The sequence below is a fragment of the Amblyomma maculatum genome, chromosome 11 (genome assembly GCF_055883805.1).
Source record: "Amblyomma maculatum isolate TAMU_Amacu chromosome 11, ASM5588380v1, whole genome shotgun sequence".
Lineage (NCBI taxonomy): Eukaryota > Metazoa > Arthropoda > Arachnida > Ixodida > Ixodidae > Amblyomma > Amblyomma maculatum.
In genome coordinates this window covers 128,987,178-128,993,222 of record NC_139354.1, presented here as the reverse complement: position 1 = coordinate 128,993,222, position 6,045 = coordinate 128,987,178, and positions in this window count along the sequence as shown.

Below are 6,045 nucleotides of genomic sequence, written 5' to 3'. Positions count from 1 at the left end.
AACTGCTTCTCGAGGTGACTCCACAGACAGGGCACAAGGCCAGTGCCAATCTGGGTTCGCAAAATTGACGTGCTACGTGTAGTTGGTAATGACTATTGTTTTTATGCGCCGAAAGACGAAGCAAAAGATAGCGCCGGCCGTGGTCTAATCGTAGCGTCGAGTACCCTTAACCAGCGAAAAAAGCGCAGACGTTTCAAATTGGGTGCCGCATTCATTTGAATGATATGAATGATATCTTTTTTAACTCTCACAAGGTTACATGAGTAACAAAGGAGAGAGGACAAAGGCAAAAGGCTACATTGTTGCAGCTTGAGAGCCACCCTGCACCCTCTGCCGGCGTATATAGTCCAGCAGCTAATCACAACAGCAGCGGAAGAGCGCACTCGCAAGCACCAAAGAAATACATCCACAGAATATATACATTACCATTTGCATAATGTTATGCCTCTATTATCAATCGACATATATTGACAAAGGGAACTACTCAACATTTTTATGTACAGGAAACGCATACGACACGTCACCAGCGGAGGTTGCGCCGTTGCGCTAGCTCCAAGTTTCGTGCGCGCCTTTTGAGATGAGTCTCGGTTTTATGCGGAAGAAATTGCCGGATTTCCTCGCCCTTGCAGAGCTTTAGAGAACGACATTTTTTTTTCAAAAACTGATATAACGTCGTCTTGTCCATGGCTTCGAACTCCCCATTGGTACGAACTACCCAACTGTGTAAATAAAAAGGTAATTAGTGGATTTTAGTTATTCAGCTACTTATTATAGTATTCCTTATGGTAAATTTTGTCCGCCGCAGAAGAGAGTACGTTCCTGAAAACATTTTTTTTTCTAATTATAAGTTGCTATTTTTAGACATTTTTGAGTGTTCGCTGAAACTCCTAGTATAAAAATATAAACAGAGAGAGAGAAAGCGGAAGGAAGATAGAGGGGGCTTTAACAATCCTACAAAACCGAATACTGGCGAGTTGATGGGTTTGTTCCGTGGTTCCAAATAGTTAACAAGCCTACGTTATTTAGGCCGGAGAATGCATATACATATAAACAGCGGTGCGTTGTTTTTGAAGTTTGTAATCAATAATCTCTAACAGTCTGATGAAACGCCATAACATTACAAACGTAATTCGTATGAATCCCTCATTTTCTCTTTATTTATGAACTTAATTTATATATGTGCATGTATCTAAATATATATATATATATATATATATATATATATATATATATATATATATATATTGTTACGTACAGTCATGGACAATATTTTGCGAGACGCCGGAGCCCCGTTTCAAAGCTGCCTCTGGGCCACTAGGCGGCGTGGTGCGCGCGTCGAGGTTGCGCGGGCCGATGACTAGGCGCATGCCCGTCCTATATGCGTCCGCTGGCCTTTCTCCTCGCTCGTTTTGTTTGAAGCGCTGCTTATTCCGCACTTGGGCGCGGCTGGCGCTGTTTACTGCTCGCGCCGCTCGAGCTATGCGGCCGTCGTGCTCGGCGTGCAGCCAGTCGAAAGCGATAACAGCGCTCGTGCACGGGGCCCGCCACCTTTATACCGAATCATTTAGATCTGTTTCTTTTTTTCTTTCAATAATAACATAACTTCTGGCATGCGATAAAGGTCTCGTTTCTGCAAACTGCCCACTGCGATGAAAACATCTCGATAAAGACACTCGGTCCTTATGCTTCAACTGCGAGCGTTAGCGTGCATCGCAACTCATTCATAGTTATTGTGCCGACCAAAAGCGTAAAAGAGAGAAATAATCCTTAAGCAACAAGTTTATTGTCATAAAACAAAAAATAAAAATAAAACAATGCAGACATCACTGGCAAACGAAAAATTCCTAATACTTGGTGAAACCGCCATCAGCAGCGATGACGCTTGCCAACCGGCGTGGCATCGATTCGTAAAGGGAACGAACCACATCTGTGTCCGCACGAAGCCTTTCCTATTCACCTCTGATCGCTTCCCAGAGTGTGTCTGCGTTGGCATTCCCAATGTGAGACCTCATCAGGTGAGCTTTCAATAGGCCCCACACATTTTCAATGGGACTCATGTCGGCTCCCTTCGGAGGCCATGGCAGCTGCCGCACGCCACGAGCGTCGAGAATAGCGCTCACTTTTCGAGACGTGTGTACAGGACTCCTATCTTGTTGAAAAAGGTAGAATCCATCTGGGAATGGTCCGTCAAGGACATATGGCGTTAACACACTCTCAATGATGTCGACGTAGGCGTCCGAGGTGAAGGATCCATCGACTCTCACCAGAGGCCCCAGTCCATTTCTTGACATGGCGCCCCATACAGCCACGGAACAGCGACCACTGGAGAACACATTTTGCACGTATGGCGGGTCGTATCTATATAGGAGGAGAAAATCAGTACAAAGTTATAATTTGGGTCTTATGCATCAGGTTGAGCGCGAGTGAAAACTAACTTTTCCGTGTAAAAAGGTTTGATTAGCAACTGTGAATCGTTTCTAAATAGTTAGTACTTGAACCACGCTACTAAATGACAAGAGTTGTTTCGGAAGAGCAATTACTTTAGAGTAAATTGCGGCATCGGCACTAAGAAGCGTTTGCTAATGGACTCTCTTCGGAAGGGCGCTTCTATCAACATCGTGCACCTCCGAGATATTGCATGCTGAGGAGGAGGAGTATTCGGCATTGTTTACGACGTATATTTCATTTGGGAACACGAAGACAGCAGTTTGCCGCTATATCCTACTTTATTCGTATTCTTCATATAAAATATTCAGGATTTACTTAGACGCAAAAAAAAGGGTATCCATACCAGCAATTCACTGGCCTCCAAACTCGGCACTTCTGGTCCCAGCGGGTGGAAAAAGAAGACTCGTCCGAGAATATAACTTCGGACCAGTCGTCCACAGTCCACCCTTTCAGAGAGTTGGCGAACTCGAGCCGTTCCTTGCGCTGTTTAGTTGTCAGATGCGGCTTCTGGGCAGCCATGCACGATCGGAGACCAATTTCTTTGAGCCGCCGCCTGATAGTTTTAGCAGATATATTCAGTGCAAGTTCCTTGCGGATTTCTTCTGCAGTCATGAAGGGGTCGGCCACCGATGCCGCTATGATCAGGAGGTCATCTTCTGTTGAAGCTCTCGGTCGACCTGGGCGCTTGGAATCTGCCAGGCTGCCTCCATTGCGGAAAACGCGAATGGTTCGGGCTACTGCAGATTTGGAACGACCGGTACGGCGAGCAATTTCTCGCTGGGGAACACCTTCCACGAAGAGACATGCAATCAGTCTCCTGTCGTCGATCGGCACTCTTGGAGGCATTTTGCAACTGGCAGGATTTGCGATGAAATTATATAGGTTTTCCTGGATATCGCTAACCAATCATAAATCAAGTAACGTCGATGGCTGAGCAGAAAATATAGGCGTTATGTGGGAAGAGTGCTTGCGCTATCTCGCCTTTCTACGATCAGACGATGCAAGCATGTGCTCATCAGCCTTATCACGTCGGGGACGTAAGGCCGTAAAATGTATACTGTCATTTTATGTGATGTAATACCGTAATTTTCGAACTATAGTTGTTTAAAAGTCACTCTGACGTGATAAGGCTGATGAGCACATGCTTGCATCGTCTGATCGTAGAAAGGCGAGATAGCGCAAGCACTCTTCCCACATAACGCCTATATTTTCTGCTCAGCCATCGACGTTACTTGATTTATGATTGGTTAGCGATATCCAGGAAAACCTATATAATTTCAACGCAAATCCTGCCAGTTGCAAAATGCCTCCAAGAGTGCCGATCGACGACAGGAGACTGATTGCATGTCTCTTCGTGGAAGGTGTTCCCCAGCGAGAAATTGCTCGCCGTACCGGTCGTTCCAAATCTGCAGTAGCCCGAACCATTCGCGTTTTCCGCAATGGAGGCAGCCTGGCAGATTCCAAGCGCCCAGGTCGACCGAGAGCTTCAACAGAAGATGACCTCCTGATCATAGCGGCATCGGTGGCCGACCCCTTCATGACTGCAGAAGAAATCCGCAAGGAACTTGCACTAAATATATCTGCTAAAACTATCAGGCGGCGGCTCAAAAAAATTGGTCTCCGATCGTGCATGGCTGCCCAGAAGCCGCATCTGACAACTAAACAGCGCAAGGAACGGCTCGAGTTCGCCAACTCTCTGAAAGGGTGGACTGTGGACGACTGGTCCGAAGTTATATTCTCGGACGAGTCTTCTTTTTCCACCCGCTGGGACCAGAAGTGCCGAGTTTGGAGGCCAGTGAATTGCTGGTATGGATACCCTTTTTTTTGCGTCTAAGTAAATCCTGAATATTTTATATGAAGAATACGAATAAAGTAGGATATAGCGGCAAACTGCTGTCTTCGTGTTCCCAAATTAAATATACGTCGTAAACAATGCCGAATACTCCTCCTCAGCATGCAATATCTCGGAGGTGCACGATGTTGATAGAAGCGCCCTTCCGAAGAGAGTCCATTAGCAAACGCTTCTTAGTGCCGATGCCGCAATTTACTCTAAAGTAATTGCTCTTCCGAAACAACTCTTGTCATTTAGTAGCGTGGTTCAAGTACTAACTATTTAGAAACGATTCACAGTTGCTAATCAAACCTTTTTACACGGAAAAGTTAGTTTTCACTCGCGCTCAACCTGATGCATAAGACCCAAATTATAACTTTGTACTGATTTTCTTCTCCTATATAGATACGACCCGCCATACGTGCAAAATGTGTTCTCCAGTGGTCGCTGTTTCGTGGCTGTATGGGGCGCCATGTCAAGAAATGGACTGGGGCCTCTGGTGAGAGTCGATGGATCCTTCACCTCGGACGCCTACGTCGACATCATTGAGAGTGTGTTAACGCCATATGTCCTTGACGGACCATTCCCAGATGGATTCTACCTTTTTCAACAAGATAGGAGTCCTGTACACACGTCTCGAAAAGTGAGCGCTATTCTCGACGCTCGTGGCGTGCGGCAGCTGCCATGGCCTCCGAAGGGAGCCGACATGAGTCCCATTGAAAATGTGTGGGGCCTATTGAAAGCTCACCTGATGAGGTCTCACATTGGGAATGCCAACGCAGACACACTCTGGGAAGCGATCAGAGGTGAATAGGAAAGGCTTCGTGCGGACACAGATGTGGTTCGTTCCCTTTACGAATCGATGCCACGCCGGTTGGCAAGCGTCATCGCTGCTGATGGCGGTTTCACCAAGTATTAGGAATTTTTCGTTTGCCAGTGATGTCTGCATTGTTTTATTTTTATTTTTTGTTTTACGACAATAAACTTGTTGCTTAAGGATTATTTCTCTCTTTTACGCTTTTGGTCGGCACAATAACTATGAATGAGTTGCGATGCACGCTAACGCTCGCAGTTGAAGCATAAGGACCGAGTGTCTTTATCGAGATGTTTTCATCGCAGTGGGCAGTTTGCAGAAACGAGACCTTTATCGCATGCCAGAAGTTATGTTATTATTGAAAGAAAAAAAGAAACAGATCTAAATGATTCGGTATAAAGGTGGCGGGCCCCGTGCACGAGCGCTGTTATCGCTTTCGACTGGCTGCACGCCGAGCACGACGGCCGCATAGCTCGAGCGGCGCGAGCAGTAAACAGCGCCAGCCGCGCCCAAGCGCGGAATAAGCAGCGCTTCAAACAAAACGAGCGAGGAGAAAGGCCAGCGGACGCATATAGGACGGGCATGCGCCTAGTCATCGGCCCGCGCAACCTCGACGCGCGCACCGCGCCGCCTAGTGGCCCAGAGGCAGCTTTGAAACGGGGCTCCGGCGTCTCGCAAAATATTGTCCATGACTGTACCTAGCATCGCACGGGCTCGGCACTTGGCCGCAACGACGACGAAGTGGTTATTGGCGCGTGGAGAGTGCTCGCGCCGCACCTGGTTCGAAGAACGCTTCGTGAAGGCTTGGAGAGCGTTTCGTGGGTCTGCCTGCACGTCGCTCTGTATCCGCTCGACTGAGGGTCCTTGGGTCGTGACACTGATCCAGATGCCTTCAATGGTTCTTGCCGGGGAAGAAAACGCAAACCTCCTACCTTTTGTGACCACCCCAGCG